We start from the raw sequence: 25,366 nt of genomic DNA on the forward strand, positions 1-25,366 counted from the left end.
GGAGGAATGGAATCGAACCAGAAAACCCATCAAAGGGTGTTTACAGCCGCAAACTGGGTTTACGACCGTAAACCCATGATTGGGCCCTGAACCCCTCCCCATATATATATATATATATATATATATATATATATATATATATATATATATATATATATATATATATATGTTTTCCTTCATTTTTCCTCATTCTCTTCCCTCCTTGGCTGAAAACTCTTCAAGACTCTCTCAAGACTCATCCAACAAAAGCTCATTTTCATCTCACAAACATAAGTCATCCATCCATTTTCTCTTGTTATTCATCTTCTCCATGTAGAATGTTTCATGTTCATGCCTTGATTCATCACTTTCTTCACCATATTCATGATATTCAAGTGTTCACGGCCGTGAACCCTTCATAGGGCCATGAACCCTTCATAGTTGGGCCATAAACCCTTCAAATATTCATGAGTGGACTGTAAACCCGTCATGTGTTCATGGGCCGTAAACACATCATGGGTCGTAAACCCTTCATGTGTTCATGGGCCGTCAACACATCATGGGACGTAAACCCATGGTGGTTGGCCGTAAACTCCTTCCCGTCCCTCATTCTTGATTCTAACACATCATTGTGAGTGTTTCCTACATCCTAAGGGTGTTTCCTATGATTGTTAGTTGTTTTAGACACTAATTGTAGGCCTACACATGTTAATACGTGCTTAATAGGATCGTACTGTGCTCGGGACTTCACTTAGCATACCAAGCATCTTGTTCTCGTTATTTATCCAGGTCACTCCTAATCAAGTGAGTTCATACCGCTATTTCTTTACAGTTTTAACATATTGAGGGGGGAATACAAGCCAATCATCATTGATCTTGTGAAATTATACAAAAAGGATTTCAATACACTTAGAACTGATACAATTGATACAACCACACAGTTTTCATACTTTTATCAAATATTTAGATATTTCATCCCTTTTGTATATTGTTAAGCATAAGGGAGGTTTTCAACATAAATCATAGAGTTTTTCAGTGTTTACCATGAATACATTAACGAACATATAAACTATAATAGGTATAGTTTATGGAATAATTATCTTATCAATGTACAAACATAGATTCAATGCGATCAAGCATATAAGCTATATAGAGTATAGTTTATGAGACATATATTCAGCTAGTTAAATTCAATGATTCATTTTATTCTACACGTAATCGTTAGTATATCATTTTATGAGTGAGCATTTTTCACATACTTACTAACGTACTAACTAAAGTCCTGAGATTATAACCAGAGTCTCCTTGCGGGAGAACGTGAGTTTGTGTATAGATCTATACGGGATTAACAATCCTGCACCATAACTGTTAGCTACAGTTAGATCGGCAAGCCAGGGTGACAAAGTCATTTCGATTCCGACGCCTGAAGAACGTTGTTCAGGAAATCAAATGGTCAGTGTGGTTATAACAACTCATAAATTTCGTACTAAGAATATACGATTTATGTATGAATGGTAATAACTTCATATAGTTTTATTATAAAGTAATAGAACTACTATACATATTAAAGTTTTTAGAGCCCTAGCCCTCCAAGAAACAACAAGCGTAAGGGCCAGTCTTCGCAGGAGAGTGGTGGGAAGAAGAAATTCCCGAACCACCCATGCTGTTGTTCCCACTACTCCAACAACTCCTAGTCGCTACGCTGGAAATTTTCCCTTGTGCAACAAATGCATCTTCCATCATTTGGGAGTTTGTAGAGAGATCCAATGCGACAAATGTGGCCGAAAGGGGCACATGGCTCGATTTTGAAAGACACCAGCTTAACCGACCAATCAAGCTTCTAGAGCGGGCATGGGTCAAGCCTGTTATGGCTGTGGGGAGGTTGGGCACCTTAACAGAATTTGCCCCAAGGCAACAACATGTGGTAACACATGGAAGATGCTAGCGATGGGCCAGGAGGAGGGAGTTGCTGATCCCAATGTTGTTATGGGTACGTTCCTCCTCGACAACTCTTATGCATGCATTCTTTTCGATTCTGGTGCGGAGAAAAGTTTTATTAGTCATGCATTTAAACATCTACTCAAGTGTAAATCCCAACCTTTAACTGAAACATTCACCGTCGAGATGGATAACGGAAAGAAAGAGAGTACTAACAACGTATTCATAGGTTGTACCCTTACCTTAAACGGTCATTCTTTTCCAATTGACCTTATGCTAGTTTCCATAAAAAGCTTCGACGTATCATTGGCATGGATTGGTTGAGCCCCAATCGTGCTGATATACTTTGTTACGAAAAGGCCATATGACTCAATCTGCCATCCGGCGAATCCCTTATTATATATGGCGATAAACTCAGCTCGAACCTCCGTATTATTTCATGCATCAATGTTCAGAAATATCTGCGAAAGGAGTGCTATGTGTTCCTAGCCCATGTCGTTAATGAGAGACAGGAGGTTAAAGACGTAGAGAGCATCCCTGAAGTTTACAACTTTCCTGATGTCTTCCCCGAAGATCTCCCCGAAATCCATCCCGAGTTCCAAGTTGAGTTCCGTATCGACTTAATTCCCGGAGCTACCCCTGTAGCTAAATCCCCATACCGTCTAACGCCAGCTGAAATGCAAGAGTTATCCATCCAGCTCAATGAGCTGCTCAGCAAGGGATTCATCAGACCAAGTTCCTCACCTTGGGAAGCCCCGATTCTATTCGTGAAGAAGAAATATGGATCCTTTCGGATGTGCATAGACTATCGTGAACTAAACAAGCTTACCATCAAAAACCGTTATCCCCTACCCAGAATCGACGATCTCTTCGATCAACTCCAAGGAGCCAGCTATTTCTCAAAGATAGACCTGAGATCAGGGTACCACCAGTTGCGAGTCCATGAAAATGATGTTCCCAAGACAGCATTTCGGACTCAATATGGTCACTATGATTTTGTAGTGATGCCCTTTGGTCTAACCAATGCACCCGCGATATTCATGGATCTGATGAATCGGGTGTGCCGCCATTTCCTAGACAAGTCTGTAATAGTATTCATTTATGATATACTTGTCTACTCTCGGAGTGAGGAATATCATAAACTGCACTTGACACTAGTGCTTGAAATCCTAAGGGCAGAGAAGCTATATGCAAAATTCTCAAAGTGTGAATTCTGGATCAGAAAAGTAACGTTCCTCGGTCACGTGGTTAGAGAAGAAGGCATACACGTGGACCCTTCCAAAATCAAGGCGATTGAGAATTGGTCAGCACCGAAGACACCCACAGAAATTCGTCTATTCTTGGGTCTCGCTGGCTATTATCGCAGGTTTATCCAGAGCTTCTCCAGGATTGCTAAGCCCTTAACCACCTGACTCAGAAAGGCGTAACCTTTAGTTGGGAAGAAAAGCAAGACACTGCATTCCAAGCATTGAAGCGGTCTTTATGCAGCGCACCTATCCTATCCCTGCCAGAAGGGATGGAGGACTTCGTTGTCTATTGTGATGCATCTAATCAGGGTCTAGGCTGTGTGCTCATGCAACGAGGAAAGGTAATTGCCTATGCCTCGAGACAGCTGAAAGCACACGAAGTCAATTATACGAATCACGGCCTGGAGTTGGGAGCAGTGGTCTTCACATTAAAGATTTTGAGACATTACCTTTACGGAACCAAGTGTAATGTCTTCACCGACCATAAGAGCCTACAACATATCTTCGATCAGAAGGAGTTGAACATGAGGCAACGACGATGGGTAGAGCTGCTCAGTGATTATGAGTGTGAAATACGCTATCATCCCGGCAACGCCAATGTGGTAGCGGATGACCTCGGCCGGAAAGAGTATTCAGGTCGTAGGGTGAAGGCACTGACAATGACCATCCATTCCCATCTATCCGCTCAAATCAGAGAGGCTCAGTTGGAAGCCTTAAAACCATAGAACATGCCGGATGAAGCCTTGATAGGAATGGAAAAGAACTTAGAAATGAAAGGTGATGGAGTCTACTATTTCATGAATCGAATCTGGACCCCAAACTTCGGCGGGTACAGGGAGGTTGTCATGAACGAAGCTCACAAGGCTAGATACTCCATTCACCCAGGTTCGGATAAGATGTACCTGGATCTCAAACAACTCTATTGGTGGTCGAACATGAAAGCAGAGATCGCTACCTTCGTGGGCAAGTTCCTGACTTGCACCAAGGTGAAGGTGGAATATCAAAAGCCCTCAGGTCTACTTCAGCAGCCAGAAATACCTGAGTGTAAGTGGGAAAGGATTACGATGGATTTCATCACTAAGTTACCCAAGTCTCCGAGTGGGTACGATGCCATCTGGGTAATTATCGATCGACTGACTAAATCCACCCACTTCCTGCCAATCAAACAAAACTTCAAGATGGAGAGGCTCACACAGATCTACATTTGAGAGATAGTCCCCCTGCATGGTGTGCCTCTATCCATTATCTCCGATCGAGATAGCAGATTTACCTCGAGATTTTGGCAGTTACTGCAGAAGGCTTTCGGAACTAAGCTGGATATGAGCACACCTAACCATCCACAGACCGATGGGCAGAGTGAGAGAACCATTCAGACATTGGAAGATATGTTGAGGGCGTGTGTCATAGATTTTGGCAAGTCACGGGACACCCATTTGCCCTTGGTTGAGTTCTCTTACAACAACAGCTATCATACTAGCATCAAGGTTGCGCCGTTTGAAGCCCTCTATGGCCGTAAGTGCAGTTCCCCTCTGTGCTGGGCTGAGGTGGGCGAAACGCAGTTAGCCAAAAGTCAAGTCCCTGATAGCACTCTTACAGGCCCAGAAATCACCTGAGAAACTACAGAAAAGATCGTACAAATCCGGGAACGACTAAAAGCTTCAAGAGATAGACAAAAGAGCTACGTTGATAAGAGACGAAAACCCTTGGAGTTCCAGGTGGGTGACCGTTTTCTATTGAAGGTCTCACCATGGAAAGGCATGATACGCTTCGGAAAGCGTGAAAATCTGAAACTAAGATACATTGGACCATTCGAGATCCTCGCTAGGATCGGTCCTGTAGCATACAAACTTCGTCTACCCCAAGAGTTTGGTAATATTCATCTCGTCTTCCACGTCTCGAATCTTTAAAAGTGTTTATCCGACGAACCTTTGTGATCCCTCTTGATGAGATCGATATCAATGAGAATCTTAATTTCGTGGAAGAACCAGTCGAAATCATGGATCGGGAAGTCAAAAGAACGAAACAAAGTCGCATACCGATAGTGAAGGTCCGCTGGAATGCTAGGCGGGGACCTGAATTCACTTGGGAGCGTGAAGATTCAATGCAACAGAAGTATCCTCATCTCTTTTCGAGTCCATGATTTGTATTCTATGTTTGAATTTCGTGATGAAATTCCCTCTATCGGGGGATGATGTGACAACCCGAAATCTTTAATTGTAATTCAAACTCAATCAATGAAAGTCAGAATTGTTTCTGCTATCACTTTATTGTGTTCAGGGTCAGTTTGAGAGTCTTTAAGCCTAATACACTTAAGGGTTTGATAGTGAGAAGTGTTAGCTCGGGATTAGAGGAATGGAATCGAACCAGAAAACCCATCAAAGGGTGTTTACGACCGCAAACTGGGTTTACGGTCGTAAACCCATGATTGGGCTGTGAACCCCTCCCCATATATACATGTTTTCCTTCATTTTTCCTCATTCTCTTCCCTCCTTAGCCGAAAACTCTTCAAGACTCTCTCAATACTCATCCAACAAAAGCTCATTTTCACCTCACAAACGTAAGTATTCCATCCCTTTTCTCTTGTTATTCATCTTCTCCATGTAGAATGTTTCATGTTCATGCCTTGATTCATCACTTTCTTCACCATCTTCATGATCTTCAAGTGTTCACAACCGTGAACCCTTCATAGGGCCGTGAACCCTTCATAATTGGGCCGTAATCCCTTTAAATATTCATGAGTGGGCCGTAAACCCTTCATGTGTTCATGGGTCGTAAACACATCATGGGCCGTAAACCTTTCATGTGTTCATGAGACGTGAACACATCATGGGCCGTAAACCCATGGTGGTTGGCCGTAAACTCCTTCTTGTCCCTCATTCTTGATTCTAACACTTCATTGTGAGTGTTTCCTACATCCTAAGGGTGCTTCCTATGATTGTTAGTGGTTTTAGACACTAATTGTAGGCCTATACATGTTAATATGTGCTTAATAGGACCATACTATGCTCGGGACTTCACATAGCATACCAAGCATCTTGTTCTCATTATTCATCCAAGTCACTCCTAATCAAGTGAGTTCATAACCCTATTTCTTTATAGTTTTAACATTTTCACGGGGGGAATACAAGCCAATCATCATTGATCTTGTGAAATTATACAAAAAGGATTTCAATACACTTAGAACTTATACAATTGATACAACCACACAGTTTTCATACTTTTATCAAATATTTAGATATTTCATCCCTTTTGTATATTGTTGAGCATAAGGGAGGTTTTCAACATAAATCATAGAGTTTTTCAGTGTTTAACATGAATACATTAACAAACATATAAACTATAATAGGTATAGTTTATGGAATAATTATCTTATCAATGTACAAAAATATATATTCAATGCGGTCTAACATATAAGCTATATAGAGTATAGTTTATGAGACATATATTCATCTAGTTAAATTCAATGATTCATTTTATTCTACACTTAATCGTTAGTATAGCATTTTATGAGTGAGCATTCTTTGCGTACTTACTAAAGTACTAACAAAAGTCCTGAGATTATAACCAGAGTCTCCTTGCAGGAGAACGTGATTTTTTGTATAGATCCATACGGGATTGACAATCCCGCACCATAACTGTTAGCTACAGTTAGGCCGGAAGGCCTGGGTGACAAAGTCATTTCGATTCCGACGCCTGAAGAACGTCATTCAGGCAATCCAATGGTCAAGTATGGTTATAACAACTCATAAATTTGGTACTAACAATATACGATTGATGTATGAATGGTAATAACTTCAATTAGTTTTATTATAAAGTAATAGAACTACTATACATATTAAAGTTTTCAGAGCTTTCCGAACTTACTATACATATTGGTGATAGCGAGGGTTTTTCATGTAAAAAGGGGTTTCTCATTCAAAACAAACAATGCACAACACATTCAATGGTAACTAGAAATATGAACTAATACATTATGAGATTCAGTAACAAAATACACATGTTAGAAAATAATGGATTTTCTTGGGAACATACAAATACTTTCATTGATTCATTAACAGATTTTCCTTACAAAAACATGCTTATGAACTCACCAGCTTTATGCTGATACTCTTTCGAAACTGATTGTATTCTCTAGAAATCAGTAGACATATACCTCACACAGATTTTGAGAAGACGGAGCTTATAGAGTCACATCTTTTACTTTTGTTATACTTTTGATGTATATAAAGATGACTCAAACAGATGTAAATATTTTACTTAATCAATGTAATGGTTGTGTTTACTTTGATTACTATGATGCAATTGTTGTGATACTATACATGACGTCATCCACCCCCGAACGTTTCCACCGTTCCGGTTTGGGGGTGTGACAGAAAGATACGAATTTTGGAAGTTTGGAAAATAGGAGTACCCCCGCATACAAGAGTACGCCCAACGTACTCGGAAGCTAGGCCTCGGATTGACCACGTCGCCTCATTCATTGCATACAACATGTATCTCGCACAATCGACACGTCTGAAGCCACGTAATTGGACTAGCCTGGACGCGTTTCTCGTAGCCTCGCCACGTCCGAAGCTCGAAACCCGATCAGAGGCCACGTAGCCGCTACGCCCATCGTACATAAAGATTACGCCCAGCGTAATGCGAGGCCTTAGCCTCCTATAAATAGGATCCGAGACCTCTAGGTTTTGTTTGCAAATTTCAACTCTCCTCTCACCTTAAACACGCTTTTAAGCCAATTTTAACCCCCTGAAGCCTGGGGAAAACCCCTATCACCCAAAGAGAGCCCGGAGCCTCTAAGTCCTCGAGCAAATAATATTTTCCAGTCGAAACTCTGCCCGCATAAAACCCGGCTTTTCATCAGAAACTCGCAGTTTCGTCAAGAAAAATCATTCCTAGAAACGAAACGCTGCGCAAATCACCACTTATCAAGTGAGTTCATACCCCCGCATTTTTACTGTTTTTCACTATTTTAAGGGGGGAATACAAGCCTAACACAAGAATATTGTGTTTACAAATAAATGATTTCTAAATATTTTTAAAATAACTTTAAATGTTTTATAAACTCTTTTTAACTTATATTTTGCCAAAATCACATATAAAGGATACTTTAGCAAAGTTTGTGGGCTTCAAGTCTTATGACGCGGCTTTACTCGAACACTCTTATCTCAATTCTCTCATTTTTCCGCTCACGATAGCTACCAAATCTGCAACATCGCAAATAAATAGTGGAAAAAAGAAAAACATTTGTCCCATAGTTTGGTTACAAGTTCAAAACACACCAAATAAAAACTTAAAAATAAAAAAAATAAAAACTTAATAAAGGATAGAATTAATAATCATCTCCGTCCTCTTGCGCTCCACTCGTTCCGGCTCCATATCCTTGCCTTGTCCAGAACTCTTCCCATGTTGGAATGTACGAGTAATGAGGCGGCATTGTTGGAGGTCGCTCCACATTAAGATGTGTAAATAATACATCAATAGCTTGATTGTGGTAATTGACACCCCCACGGAGATTGTATAAATAAGTATCGAACCAACTTTGAAATGGGTTGGTTGGTACCCCATCCTCAAATGGTTGAGGTGGTTGTTGTGGTTGGCCCCTTTCCCCACGAGCTCTAAGATTTCTTTGTCCCCTTTGTCTAGGTTGTTCCTCTGGTTGACCAATGGGTTGCTTAACATCTTCCCGGGGTATGATAAATCCCCCACCAGTGTTCACCACCACTCGCATAACACTAAAGAATTGAATCGTCAATTCCTAATATTTAAAATGTTTAAGGTTCCTAATAAAATTAGGACTCAAAATACCATAAGATCGGGCAAGTCGAGTGACCAAATATCCACCCGTAATTGCACTACCAGGACAAGAACTTGCCGCCTTCTTCCCCAAATATCTTGCAAGCATGTACGGTAGGTCATAGAAAACTCTGGGCATAATGATGCTCCAAAGATAAAATAAATTTTGTGTAGGCACCTTATCTCCATGATGTTTATGGTTAATGGAAAAAGTGAGCAGACGATGTAAAAACCGGTAAATAGGAGACCGAATTTGAACTTCACAAGAATCACGTGAATTGTACTCGTGATTTGAAATGCTTCTATAGAATTGTACGCCAAGCAATCCCGAGGTAAAGTCCCGAACACAACCTTGTAGGAATAAAATAAAATGGGGTGATTAAGTTTCTTCTTCGGTATATAACCCCATTCTCCATGCAAATTCATCAAAGCTACATTCACCATAAACACCTCCCAATCGAAAAGCAAGAGTCCGGTTGTACGTTAGGTTGGTTGTCCTTTCTTTAAAATTTATCGTGGCAAAGAATTCAACGGACAATTCCCGATAAAAGTGTTCTTGAATAGAAAACAAATTTCGCCACCCATAGCATGCAAATGTAAAACCCTCTCCAACAAATATTCGTCCAATGTCTTTCCACTTCCGTAACCTACCAACCCCACGCAGAAATTTCCAATCGACCAATGGAGCAAATGCAAAGTTTTGATTGTACAACAATCCTAGCCGGATCGCATAGTTGTTTAGCATTTCTTGAGAAATATTTTGCGGAAATTAGTGTGACATCCCCAAAGTCACGGCCAGAAAAGACCGGTTTAATTTATGCTTTTAAAACAATTTCAGAGTAATCCTTTGATTTAAAAGAGTTACTGAATTTGTTCCCAAAACGAAATATGATAAAATAAGATTTACCAAAGCATTTCATAAAGAAATGTATTTTCATTGTATAACAAAACTCGGGATGTCATGTTCCGATAAACAGACCAAAAGCATAAACATTACAATACAGACCTTACAACAGTTATATATATAACAGCAGGTCTATAATCCAAAAATAACTTGAGAAGTCATCCAACTTATGCTCTGGTGCCACTACCTGTAATACAAAGAAAACTGAGTGGGTCAGGCTTGGGAGCCTGGTGAGCATATAGGGTTTTCAACCCATAATAAATAATTATATTTAATTCCACCAACCAACAATAACCCAATTACCCATTCCCGTTATTCTCACTTTACGTCCCTAAGACAACTAACATAAGGGACTTAGTCTAAGAATATTTCATCGGGGCGACAACACATGCATTCGGGGGTTTCCCAGCAATATATGTCAAATAAGGCAACCATGAGGGGGATGGAGTACAGCGAATGAACACCCAAGTTCATTAACACCTACAGGTGGCGAGCCTGCTAGCGTTCCACAGGACTGTCTAGAAACGTTTGTGGTAGTCATATAAACTCCGCTAGATGACCAAATCAAAAACATCGAGGCCTCTCATCTTTTTATCACAAGACAACTATCTACCCATGTTCTACCCAACATTTTAGTAGATAAAATATACATTTTTATACATAATTTAAAAACCTGCATAGTATCTTCATTCAAAACACATTCCAGATAAAAGATGAGACACATAAACATAACACGTATTTCATAGAGAATAAATCATATCTATGAGATTAGAAGATAACATCGATACACTCACATAACACATATACTTAGTACATTAAATTGATACTTGTATAAAATCGTGCATTTGAAAGAGATTATGTACCCCTTCAAATCAACACCAATATATAAACACATAACACGTATTTCATAGTAAATACTTCGTATTTATGTATTAGAAGAAAGTGATTACACACTCACTTGATCAGAAGATGATCGGACAGCACTACGGCTTGTAGAAGTAGTATTCTTCGGTGAAACCGGGATCACTTCACACACCGGGCTTCTCGCGAGCAGAGCTTCGGCTCGGAAACTCTTTTCTTCTCGGGATCTTCGGGCTTTAGGACTTGCTTCGGGTCTCGGGATGACCACCGGGGCTTCGGGGGGTTAAAATAGGGCTTAGAGAGAGTATCGGGAGTGGGAGAGAAGAGATGGAGCAACCATAATCGGCTGACCCTTGATTTCTATTTATAGGCTGAGATTTCAGGGTTCACGTCGTGAGTTTTAAGGGCTCACATCGTGGGGCTTGATCGTCACTGCATGCGTCATCACAAGTGGGGTCTGACAGAGTCCAGGTGACGTTTTTCTGAGTTCACGTCGTGAACACAGTGTTCACGTCGTGAGTTCTGACACAAGATTGGATTTCGAGCCCCGAACTTCAGAAATTCATATCTTTCGTATACGAGCTCCGTTTTCGACGTTCTTTATATGCACGCGTAGGTGAGATTATGCTCTACAACTCTTGTTTAGACTCCATTGGCTAATTTTGACTTTATTTTTATTATATTATTTTTAGTAGGCCGAGACAGGAAAACTCCGTTAGAAATTCTAACTTCTTCATCCGACGTCCGTTTTGCGTCTGTCTTTTTACCGTTGGACTACTATCGACGAGATCTTCAATTCTCGTTTAGATTGTTTCGGCTATAAACCGCTCGATCTCAAATCGAGTATTCGGGCTGCATACCGCTAACTCAAAACTTCGGAAAATCATAACTTCCTCATACGAAGTCAGATTTGGGCGTTCTTTTTATGCACGCTCTCGGTTTAACGAACTCTACAACTTCCGTAGATCACTAAGGCTAGATATCGCTCTATCTTAAATTCATATTTTACGTCATTCAGCGTCGTGCCGGTTCTGTCACGAAACTTCGACAGGTCATAACTTCTTCGTTATAACTCGGATTTCGGCGTTCTTTATATCTCTAGAATCCTTGTTTCAACCACTACAACTTTATGTAAAGATATCGGGTTTATATCGCATTTTAATTTTGACGCTTATTTTATTCTTAATTCAATTAAGCAACACAACTAAGCATAAAACACATAATACTCAAATATTTCATCATTAATACTTCAAAAGAGTTACAAAGGTTAACCTAGACTTATTACATCAATAATAATGCCTAGCCTGGAAACACGGGCGTTACAATTCTCTCCCCCTTAGGATGATTCCGTCCCCGGAATCACACATCAACAAACAAATACGGATAGCGACTCAACATGTCACTCTCCGTTTCCCAGGTGAGATTTGGCCCATTCGTATGTTTCCAACGGATAAGCACTAATTCGACCATCTTACGTCGCAATTTCTTAGTCTTTCGGTCAATGATTGCCTCAGGTTCTTCAATTAACCTTTTGTTTTCATCAATTCTCAATTCAGAAATTGGAATTATATCGGGAACTTCTCCCGTGAACTTCCTCAAATAACACACATGAAAAGTGTTATGAATACCATCCAGTTCTTCTGGTAGTTCTAGCTTGTAAGCTTGGTTCCCAATCGTCTGAAGAACTTTAAACGGTCCAATAAACCTTGGACTCAACTTTCCCCTTTTACCAAATCTTATAAGTCCCTTCCACGGCGAGACTTTAAGCAAAACCGAATCTCCAACTTCAAAAGTCATCGGTCTTCACTTTTTGTCAGCATAGCTCTTTTGACGATCTTGAGCTGCTAACATTCTTTCCCAGATCACTTTCAACTTCTCAGCAGTCTGATGGACGATCTCGGGTCCCATAAACTGCTTTTCTCCAGCCTCTAGCCAACAAGATGGCGTACGACACTTCTGTCCGTACAAAGCTTGATAAGGTGCCATCTTTATGCTCGAGTGGAAACTATTATTGTAAGAAAATTCTACCAAAGTTAAATTTTCATCCCAGTTACCTAGGAATTCCAGGGTACATGCTCTCAGCATATCTTCAAGTGTTTGTATCGTTCTTTCACTCTGACCATCAGTTTGTGGATGGTAAGCTGTACTTAAACACAACTTGGTACCCATTTCCTCTTGTAGACTTTTCCAAAACCTTGAGGTGAAACGGCTGTCACGATCCGATACAATTGTTAACGGAACACCGTGAAGCCTCACAATTTCCTTTACGTAAGAATTCGCAAGCTTTTCCATAGACCATTTCTCATTGGCTGCTATGAAATGCGCAATCTTAGTGAATCGATCAACGACCACCCAAATCATGTCGTGACCGTTCTTTGTTCTAGGCAGTTTAGTGACAAAATCCATGGCAATGTCTTCCCATTTACCCATGGGTACAGGCAAAGGTTCTAAACTCCCATATGGTTTCTGATGTTGTGCCTTAACCCTCGCACAAGTCACACACTCGGCCACATACTTTGCTATATCAAGCTTCATCGTCAGCCACCAGTAGTAGGGTTTCAGGTCCCTATACATTTTAGTGCTGTCAGGATGAATCGAGTACATGGTTTTGTCAGCTTCTTCCATCAGAAGATCTCTAATTCCTCCGGACTTAGGTACCCAAATCCGATCTTGGAACACCATCAGTCTGTGACTGTTTATACTGAACACTAACGTTTTACCCAAACGTTCCTCCTTTCGGTCATTCTTCTCTAAAGCTTCTTCTTGAGCTTTCTTTATACTCTCCACAATCGTCGAGACAACTTCCATTCTTAACGCTCTTGGCCTCTTTCTTTCAACATTGACTTTCCCACTGAGAGCATCAGCAACAACATTAGCTTTACCGGGGTGGTAAAGTATCTCACAGTCGTAGTCCTTGAGTAATTCGAGCCAACGTCGTTGCCTCATATTCAATTCTTTTTTATTAAAGAGATATTAGAGACTCTTATGATCAGTGAAAAGCTTGTACTTCGTGCCATAGAGGTAATGCCTCCATATTTGTAGTGCAAATACTACCGCAGTCAGCTCCAAATCATGAGTGGGGTAGTTCTTTTCGTGCACTTTCAACTGTCGAGACGCATATGCTATCACCTTTTCTCTTTGGGTCAAAACACAACCCAACCCAACACCTGACGCATCGCTATATACATCGAAGTCTTCGACTCCGTCAGGTAGAGAAAGAATCGGTGCTTCACATAGCTTCTTCTTTAGCAACTCAAAAGCTTCCTTATGCTTAGCACTCCAAGCATAAGTAGCTCCTTTATGGGTCAAAGCTGTTAATGGACTAGCGATCAAAGAAAAGCCTTGGATAAACCTTCGGTAATATCCGGCTAATCCTAAAAAGCTTCGGATCTCCGTGGGACTTTTTGGTTGTTCCCACTTCATTACAGCCTCAATCTTTGCTGGATCAACCATTATCCCTTCTTGGTTGACCACGTGACCCAAGAATTGGACTTCTCGAATCCAAAAATCACATTTGGAGAACTTAGCATACAACTTCTCCTTCTTCAAGACTTCTAACACTTCTCGCAAGTGTCTACCATGCTCCTCTTGGCTTTTCGAGTAAATCAGAATGTCATCTATGAACACTATCACAGATTTATCAAGGAATGGATTATAGACCCTGTTCATTAAATCCATGAACGCTGCTGGTGCATTGGTTAGTCCAAACGACATAACCAAGAACTCGTAGTGTCCATATCTCGTTCTGAAAACAGTCTTCTCTATATCCTGCTCTCTTACTTTCAGCTGATGATTTCTTGACCTTAGGTCGATCTTTGAAAAATAACTTGAACCTTGTAGTTGATCGAACAGGTCATCAATCCTCGGCAACGGATATCTATTCTTTATTGTTCCCTTGTTCAGCTCTCTGTAATCGATGCACATTCTCATACTTCCATCTTTCTTCTTCACGAATAACACCGGAGCTCCCCAGGGTGATGAACTAGGTCTAATGAAACCTTTGTCCAATAACTCCTGAAGTTGCATCATTAGCTCCTTCATCTCCGTCGGTGCTAGTCGGTACGGTGCTTTTGCTATTGGCGTGGTTCCTGGTAACAAGTCTATTCTGAACTCCACTTGTCTATCAGGTGGTAATCCAGGAAGATCTTCGGGAAATACTTCCGGATAATCACATACCACTGGAATACTCTGCACCTCCTTCTTTTCCTTCTTAGCATCAATTACGAATGCTAGATACGATGTACATCCCTTGGCCAAACACTTTCTGGCTTTCATTAGTGAAATGATTCCAGAATTTACTCTGAGTTTGTCCCCATACACCATAAATGACTCTTTCCCTGGTGGGTTTACTTTTACTATCTTCTTCTTGCATAAAATCTCGGCATCGTTGGCGCTAAGCCAATCCATTCCCAACACGATGTCGAAACCGTTAAGTTCGATAGGCAATACTTCCTCGTGAAACTTATTCCCATTCAAGTCAATTAAGATGTTTTTCGTACGATGGCTAACAGGTACAAACTTGCCACTAGCAACTTCGACTAATAAAGCATTATCTAGTCTATCGACAGGCAAAGCTAGTTTTCTACCAAATTAATGCTATATAAAGGAGTAGTTGGCTCCAGAATCAAATAAAATTTGAGCAGGTAATTCGTTTATGAGAAAGGTACCTGAAGCGACATCAGCTTCATCCTTCGCAGCTTCCAGTGTCATCTGAAAGGCTCTCGCCTTCGGCTTTGGTAGAATGTTGGGCCTAGCTGCCTCCTTCTTCTTCGGAAAATCTTTCAAAATGTGCCCCTCTTCATTACAACCAAAACACATCCTTTTGTTGGACGGACACTCATTGGCAAAATGCCCAGTTTTTCCATACTTGTAGCAAGTTACATCCTCACTACATTTCCCAAAGTGCTTTTTCTTACACTTATCACACCATTTCGCTTCGCCTCCTTTTCCTCCAAACTTCTTTGAAGTAGACTTCGAAAATTTACTTTTCTTATTGGAACCTGAAGTTCCTTCAAACTTTCTCTTCTCGCCAACTTCAACCTTGTTGGCGGTTCTTCCCTTGATCATATCCTCAATAGACTTGGCAGCCCAAATAGCTGCCTCTAGAGTAGGTGCCTGACGAACTGGCACTACGTACTCCCATGGGAGTCCCTTTGCGTACCGGTCAACTTTACTCAGCTCGTCTAGGACGATGCGCAAAGCAAACTCCATCTTGTCTGTGAAGTTATTAGTATATTCATCAACTGACATGCTGCCTTTCGTCAATGTCAGAAACTTGTTTTCCAACTCCAACAGATTTTGAGCCGAACAGAACTTGCGCTTGAACTGCATCAAGAACTCTGCCCATGTCAGTTGCAGTGGCTCATTAGGGCTTAGGGTCTTCCCTAAAGTGTTCCACCAACGAACAGCTCCACCTCTGAACTGACGTACAGCGAACGTAGTCTGCAACTTGCCTCTATAACCACATGTCATGAAGGCTAGCTTCATTTCCGATATCCAATCCATGACTCTGATCGGATCCTCCTTTCCAGTGAAGGTCGATGGTTTGCAAGTCAGAAAATCCTTATACTTGCATCCCATTCCATCATTCCTTCTATCTTGGTTGTTCTACCTAACTATCGGTGGGTTGGCTTGACCAACAGATCCACTGAAGTTTCCTCCTTCCGAGTGCCCTTCATTTAATTCGGGCTCTTCCACTTGAATTGACAGTTCTACACGATTCTGTTGAAGCAACCGCCTAGTCTCCTCCAACTGACGATCCAACATTGTTTGAATCATCATTTGTACACCAGCCATTGTCATTGGCTCAGGTGCTGCTTCTACAACAGGTATTTGCTCAATCACTGGTATTTGATTCCTGTTTTCATCAGCATTTCCAACTCCACTCCTCGTTCTCACCATTTTTGATCTATACACCGAATAAGGTGAAATTAGATCCTCATTCACGATAGATATTCAAATCATCCTTATCACTCCGAAACGTTTACATGCTAGTTCTAATATCGTAGACGTACGCTTAGAATCCTACACACATAAGGTTTCTAGATCCGGTCGGCAATAGACCATAGATCCGATCAAATAATATCATATATGGCAAACATATAACATTTAGCACATAAAAGCATTTTAGGCAATTTTCCTAAAATAAACTAGTGCTCGTGTCTAAAATATGACAGACACACATCTCACAATTTCACTTAGCATTCTAAGTTTAAGTCTAGAAATCCTACAAATTCCTAGTTCGCTTAAACTAATGCTTTGATACCAACTGTGACATCCCCAAAATCACGGCCAGAAAAGACCGGTTTAATTTACGCTTTTAAAACAATTTCAGAGTAATCCTTTGATTTAAAAGAGTTGCGGAATTTGTTCCCAAAACGAAATATGATAAAATAAGATTTACCAAAGCATTTCATAAAGAAATGTATTTTCAATGTATAACAAAACTCGGGATGTCATGTTCCGATAAACAGACCAAAAGCATAAACATTACAAGACAGACCTTACAACAGTTATATATATAACAGCAGGTCTATAATACAAAAATAACTTCACAAGTCATCCAGCTTATGCTCTAGTGCCACTACCTGTAATACAAAGAAAACTGAGTGGTTCAGGCTTGGGAGCCTGGTGAGAATATAGGGTTTTCAACCCACAATAAATAATTATATTTAATTTCACCAACCAACAATAACCCAATTACCCATTCCCGTTATTCTCACTTTACGTCCCTAAGACAACTAACATAAGGGACCTAGTCTAAGAATATTTCATCGGGGCGACAACACATGCATTCGGGAGTTTCCCAGCAATATATGTCAAATAAGGCAACCATGAGGGGGATGGAGTACAGCGAATGAACACCCAAGTTCATTAACACCTACAGGTGGCGAGCCTGCTAGCGTTCCACAGGACTGTCTAGAAACGTCTGTGGTCGTCATCTAAACTCCGCTAGATGACTAAATCAAAAACATCGAGGCCTCTCATCTTTTTATCACAAGACAACTATCTACCCATGTTCTACCCAACATTTTAGTAGATAAAATATACATTTTTATACATAATTTAAAACCTGCATAGTATGTTCATTCAAAACACATTCCAGATAAAAGATGAGACACATAAACATAACACGTATTTCATAGAGAATAAATCATATCTATGAGATTAGAAGATAACATCGATACACTCACATAACACATATACTTAGTACGTTAAATTGATACTTGTATAAAATCGTGCATTTGAAAGAGATTATGTACCCCCTTCAAATCAACACCAATATATAAACACATAACATGTATTTCATAGTAAATACTTCGTATTTATGTATTAGAAGAAAGTGACTACACACTCACTTGATCAGAAGATGATCGGACAGCACTACGGCTTGTAGAAGTAGTATTCTTCGGTGAAACCGGGATCACTTCACACACCGGGCTTCTCGCGGGCAGAGCTTCGGCTCGGAAACTCTTTTCTTCTCGGGATCTTCGGGCTTTGGGACTTGCTTAGGGTCTCGGGATGAACACTGGGGCTTCGGGGGGTTAAAATGGGGCTTAGAGAGAGTATCGGGAGTGGGAGAGAAGAGATGGAGCAATCATAATCGGCTGACCCTTGATTTCTATTTATAGGCTGAGATTTCAGGGTTCACGTCGTGAGTTTTAAGGGCTCACGTCGTGGGACTTGATCGTCACTGCATGCGTCATCACAAGTGGGGTCTGACAGAGTCCAGGTGACGTTTTTCTGAGTTCACGTCGTCAACACAGTGTTCACGTCGTGAGTTCTGACACAGGATCGAATTTCGTGTCCGGAACTTCAGAAATTCATATCTTTCACATACGAGCTCTGTTTTCAACGTTCTTTATGTACACGCGTAGGTGAGATTATGCTCTACAACTCTCGTTTAGACTCCGTCGGCTAGTTTTGACTTTATTTTGATTATATTTTTATTATATTATTTTTAGTAGGCCGGGACAGGAAAACTCCGTTAGAAATTCATAACTTCTTCATCCGACGTCCGTTTTCGTCTGTCTTTTTACCGTTGGACTACTATCGACGAGATCTTCGATTCTCATTTAGATTGTTTCGGCTATAAACCGCTCGATCTCAAATCGAGTATTCGGGCTGCACACCGCTAAGTCGAAACTTCGGAAAATCATAACTTCCTCATACGAAGTCAGATTTGGGCGTTCTTTTTATGCACGCTCTCGGTTTAACGAACTCTACAACTTCCATTTAGATCACTAAGGCTAGATATCGCTCTATCTTAAATTCATATTTTACGTCATTCAGCGTCGTGCCGGTTCTGTCGCGAAACTTCGACATGTCATAACTTCTTCGTTATAACTCGGATTTCGGCGTTCTTTATATCTCCGGAATCCTTGTTTCAACCACTAAAACTTTATGTAAAGATATCGGGTTTATCTCACACTTTAATTTTGACGCTTATTTTATTCTTAATTCAATTAAGCAACACAACTAAGCATAAAACACATAATACTCAAATATTTCATCATTAATACTTGAAAAGAGTTACAAAGGTTAACCTAGACTTATTACATCAACAATAATGCCTAGCCTGGAAACGCGGGCGTTATAATCTGTAAAGCGGATGGATGCTTGAGACATCGATGTGTTTATGCTCCTGCGGAATCGCACGACTAGGTCCCATGATACCTTAAAAATAATGAACAGAAGGAAAAACCAACAAACCAACAAGCAATTAACTCATTAAGCAAAACAGAAAAATGTGCGCCCAGTTTTGACGTCGTGGTCTTGAAGACCACGTTGTGAAATCAGTTCGTAACGTGATATGCCATCGGTTATTCCAGGGTCAAAACGAACTGAAATTAACGCTTGTGGTTTGTGTATTCTGCTATTCTAAGTCTTTGTAACACACATGCAACCAAAATTTACTAACAAATCGACTCAATTTCGACATTGAAACTCAAATAACAAACCCTATGTCAAAAATGCCTAAATCTAGAAGATTTAGTACAACTAAAGTAAAGGGATCTTACCAAAACAGGAGATAAAGCACGATTTAAGAAAAATTTGGATAAATCCAACACAAAATCAAAGTGTGGGGCTGCTATGCGTTCATGCGTGAGTGTGGTTTGAAAGTGATTGTCAAAAATGAAGTAATCTAAGTTTAACCGGTCCCCCCTGAAACTTTAATTCATGTTATGTAGGTGAAAACTCACGTCGCGATATTTAAAACCCTTGTATAATTATCAGGAAGAAATTTGTGACCACGACATGGCGAGTAATACCACGTCGTGATATCGAGGATTTTTTTTCTTGACTCAAAAATTCATTTTTTTCTTCAAAAGATTTCACCACTCTATCAATTCCAAACCCCACACATGATTTTTACTGTTCACTAATAATTAAAATGAATATGATGATTATTCATCCTAAAACTCAACTAGAAATGGAAAAATTAAAAATATTCAAAAAGGAAAAGAAAAACGCAAACCGAGCTCGGGTTACCTCCCGAGAAGCGCTTGTTTTTAATAAGAGTCATGAGTCGGACTCTGCGCCACTCTACATTGAATCGTTCGGAGTTTCAATCACCAAGTGGACCTTCTGTTCCCTCCATCTTCTCTTGTATGGTTGCACTCTTCTAAGATACGCCTTCTTAGAATTTTCTTTTTTTAATTTGGAATCACCTTCTTCCAGCTTTCGTTTAATTCCCATATTCACAAGAAGTTTAGGTCCTTCTCTTTCTTCACTATTTAGCTCCATAACTTCAACCTTCTCTTTGACAAAAGTTGGTGGTTTCAGGACTTGGGTAACTTCTTCCTCATCACCTGACACCAAATTTTCTTCACTCTCCTCACTCACTAAAGACTTTGGAGTTTTGTAAGCAAAAACTTCGAAAACTATCGGAATCGATGCTCGAGGTTTTGTACAGTTAACTTCTTTAATGGTTTGAATCTCTTCTTCCATTAATTTCTTTAATTCCTCAAGCTCGTTCTCGTCATTACTATTGAACACTTCATTTTGAGCATAATTTTCTTTGAACCCATCTTCCACTCCAAACGTCATTTCTTCATCTCCCACCCACAATGTGAGTTTTGACTCACTTATTTCCACCAAGGCTCGAGCGGTATTGAGCAAAGGAAGTCCAAGGATAATTGGGACGTTTTTATCTTCCTTCATATCTAACACAACAAAATCAATTGGAAAAACAAAATTTCCAATTTTTACTAAAATATCCTCAACTATGCCTCGAGGATGAGTCGCTGAACGATATGTGAATCGTCATACGAGTAGCCTTTAAATTTGGAATAGCGAGTTTCTGATAAAACGAGTAAAGCATCAAATATATGCTTGCTCCAGAATCGGCTAAAGCGTAAGTCTGCATGTTATTCCCGAATTCACATGGAAGTGTAAGGCGTCCAGGATCTCCCATTTTCTTTGGTATTTCTCCCATAATCACCATGGAAATCTGCTCACTAAGGACAATGTTAGAAGTCTTCTCTAGTTGTTGGCGAGTGTTGAGTAAATCTTGAAGAAACTTTGCATATTCAGGTACTTGTGCCAAGGAATCAACAAAAGGAGTATTAATAGGAATACCCTTAACTTGCTTCATGAATTTTAGATGTTCTTGCTCTAGAGGATGAACTCTTGCTCGAGAAGGAAACGGTAGTAGAGGGCGGAAAGCTTAAACGCAAGATCGATTTTTCTTATCAGTTTGTATCCATGTCGTGGAGATTGAATCTCCACGTCGTGATGTCGAGGATTGTGCAAAAATTTTGTCTTCAACTTTTGACTTCTTTTGTTGTGGTTCGGGATGAATTGGCTCTTCTTCTAGGGCTTCTAAGAAATCAGAAATAGTATCTTCTTCTGTATCAATGACCATGACTTGCGGTTCTGGCTTTTTATCAGGAATTTGTGGAGATAACCTTTCATTAACCAATGTAGTTAATTGACCAAGTTAATCATCAATGTTCTAGATTGATGCTTGATGGTTTCTAAGTAAAGCTTGCTAATCTCTCATTAGAATTTGTTGGTCTCTTATCGCCACATCGGTCTCATCATGTCGATTTTACAAAGCCTCCATGAATCTAGTAAGCACGGACGCTAAATCAACTTTCTTTTCAGGTTGTGGTTGCTCTTTTTGATAAAAGCCTCAACCAATTTGCCTAAATTTCTCTTCTTTTTCTTTTTGTATTCATTTTATGGCAACCATTCTTTCTTTGGCTTCCTCCAATCTTCATTGTAACGATCTCCACAACCCACACGAATATCTTGTATGGATTGATCCATCTTTTTCATTCTTCGGTCCATATTATTCAACATAGCTAACACAGCCGCCATATCCTTAGAAGTGCCACTCCCAATTCCTTTTGCCCCCATCATTTCGTGGATTATAATACTCACGCGAATGCTTAGAAAACTCTTTAATTAGCTCCTTGATTTCAGTGGGATTTTTCTTCGTTAAAGGTCCTTGAGAATCAAGGAGTTGCCTTGTGATCACATTTACCCCATCATAGAAGATTGATACTTCTTATAGCATATTAAGATCATTTTGAGGGCAATTTTGAAGTAATCCCTTTTAACGCTCTCATGTTTCATAAAGTGATTCACCCGGTTGTTGCTCAAAGTTAGTTATTACCTTCTTGAGTTTAGAAACGTTTGATGGTGGGTAAAATTTCTCTAAGAATTGTTCAAACAATCCTTAGCAGCTCATTCAAAAGTGACTGGAAGCATTCTCAATAACACCGTCTTGCATGGAACATTTGGAATGTTGAAGTAATCGGCGATGTTATTGACTTTGTCAAGGTGCTTGTAAGCATCCTCATGATCTTTCCCAGAAAATGGAATGTCCTTAAGTGTGGAAAGAATATGTCCTTTAAGCTCGAATGTTGCGGTAGCGGGAATTGCGGGTTGCACTAGGTCTTGACCGGTGTCCTCTGGAATTTTCTTCTTGTATGTTTCCATCGAAATGCTGGCAATTTTTGCCATGTTGTTTTTCGGCTCCTCTTCGGGTTCGCTCTCTTCTTTTTATGATTCGGGGTTAGACTCGTATTCGGATTCTTGTGTATTATTAGTCTGCTCAAAGCTTTCAACCTTGCTTTCGTCCTTTGGGGGATTACCTGATTCTGCTACGTTCTTTCCTTTCTTCTTACCAAAAAACTGATTTAAGATCTTTGATCGGTGATTTCTTTGGTGTGTTTGTTACTCCTACGTTCTTGTATGTATTTTTACGAAGGGCTGACTTTGGATCTTCAAGCGGTGGTATCAATGGTGTATTGGATCCATGGGTCATGTACTACTGCAATATAAACAAAAATAAAAACATAAAAATGAACAAAAAGTAATTAAAAAATCCTACTGAATGTTCACCACGACGTGGTAATGCTACCACCTCGTGTTGAAGCAGAAAAACTAAACAGAAACTGAAAACGAAATAAAACGTAAAACAACCGAATTCACCTCTTGAGCTTAAGGCTCATGTCATGAGTTCAATATTTCAGAAAAAAACTAATGCTAAAAATTAACTTCTTGCAGGTTTAACCCCACAAAAAGGATCGATTAATCTAAAGCAATTAAATCTAAAACTAAATAGTCGTTCCCCGGCAACGGCGACAAAAACTTGATGAACGTAATATTGCTACACCTATTAGTTTTACAAACTATTTAACTAACTATTACGTTTTAAGGCAATGTACCTTCTCGCAAATAATATAGCACTAATAGTCGGGTATCAAACATAAGGAACGGATTTAATTAACTAATTTAACTACTAAAAATTAACCTAAAAACAAGCAAAAGTTTAAATTGGATTTCATCTGATTTTGTAAGTTCAGATAAACTTAATCTCTTAACTAACGATTTCAATCAATTACTATAAACACTTCCATTTAGTTTGAATCCACTTATCTTCTATGGTTAGCTAATAATTATGTATTACTAATGTTGGTTACCAGTTATTATGTAATTAGCAATTCGAGTCCAAATTTACCAATGTTTTCATTAATTCATGTAAAATGACCAGATTGATTTACCAGTTATAATTTATGGAACTCTCAAACTATTTTCACTAATCAGTTATACAAAGTTTAACAGTATACTCTCGTATAAATACTTTACATTCAAGTATATTAGGAAAACATCATACTATCAGTTTATTTATTTCAAAATGACTTTTCATCATTATTATATACGTAATCGTCAATATGATTTTTGTGAGACAATGTTCAATTGCTTATCTATTTAGGCAATACTATTAAAGTCCTGATGTTATAACCAGAATCTCCCGATAGAGAACGATACAAATGTGTATAGATCTATATGGGATTGACAATCCCGCACTCAGACTATTATCTATAGTTGGGCTGGCATGTCTATGAGTGACAAATGTCGTTAACAATTTTGACGCCTACAAAGCGTCGTATCAGGCTATCTAGTCATAGTATGGTTATAATAACTCACCAAAAACATATGAACAAATACGATTAGTGTATAATTAAACCAAAGAATACGAATACAAAGTATTGCTTTTACAATAATACGATTTACAGTATTACATTACAAGTTACAATTACAACTGGTGGAGCCAGGCACACTCACTTTTATAGGGTTTTCAAAGAATACAATTACAGAACATGGAAAACATAAACAATACAGAAAACATTTTCTTTATAGTTTTATTGTGAATTAAAACTATGTTACACTACTTTATAGTGTGACAACCCGAATCTTTTTCCGTTACCGTTATCCAAATTCCATTAATAAAATTTGAATTTTATTGAGTCTCGTCGAATTCCTTTGGTTTGGAAAATCATTTAGTTATATAATTGAACTTTATATGAGAGTCGGGACCAAAACCACGCAAAATTTTGAGTTTTCCTTCGAACAAGGCAACAATTCACGGCCAGACTGGAGTTCACGACTGTAAACCCATTTACGGTCGTAAACCCGTTTGCGGTCAGTGCCAGGTGGTCCCCACCACCGACCATGAAAACCCTCTATAAATACGAGTCCTTATCCCTCATTTAGACTTTTCTGGCCGAAAACACTCTCGTTCTCTCTCTCTCTACCTCTCGACCGCAAACCCTGAAACACACTCATTTCCCCCGAAAAATCATCAGGAAACACTTCTGGAGGTTGTTTAGGAGCATCTTAAACACGTTTTCATCGAATCCAACATCCTTATTCTTGAGTTTACGGTCGTACACGCTTCAAACCTTCAAAGGATGTAAACCATTCAAGAGGCTGTTCACGGCCGTAAACAGATCACGGCCGCAAACCCTTCCTAAGTGGTGAAATAGACTGAAAACCCGTTTTCCTCGATTCAATCAAGTCCCGGTAACATTCCTTAACCGAAAGCAAGTGTTTTCCTAACACTTTATCTCACGAAATCGAAAATTTAGATACATATATGTATTTAATTGTTATTAGGATTTCGTTAAGTGCCATATACAACAACTCGAGGGTCTTCATTTTCAGGTCATTGATTCGACGCTTGCACACAACTAACAGTGAGTTCACACCCCTACGCTTTTATGATTTTTAATGTTTTCAGGGGAGGATACAAGCCAAACACAAATGATTTTGTGAACCAAAACAAAAGGTTTTAACAAGTTTAAAACTTATGCAATTGATACAGTCAAACGATTCCCACGCTTTA

At 39.6% G+C, this 25,366-nt stretch overlaps 1 non-coding gene across 1 annotated transcript; it reads left to right on the forward strand.

The window, feature by feature from the left end:
- The first annotated feature begins 22,253 nt into the window (after positions 1–22,253).
- LOC145110122 (small nucleolar RNA R71) lies at positions 22,254–22,360 on the forward strand. Its single transcript, XR_013709502.1, has one exon. It is a non-coding gene; the product is annotated as a small nucleolar RNA R71 (small nucleolar RNA).
- Positions 22,361–25,366: the final 3,006 nt, after the last annotated feature.

This window comes from Lactuca virosa, chromosome 4 (assembly GCF_052849685.1).
Source record: "Lactuca virosa cultivar CGN04683 chromosome 4, Lactuca_virosa_CGN04683_v6, whole genome shotgun sequence".
Lineage (NCBI taxonomy): Eukaryota > Viridiplantae > Streptophyta > Magnoliopsida > Asterales > Asteraceae > Lactuca > Lactuca virosa.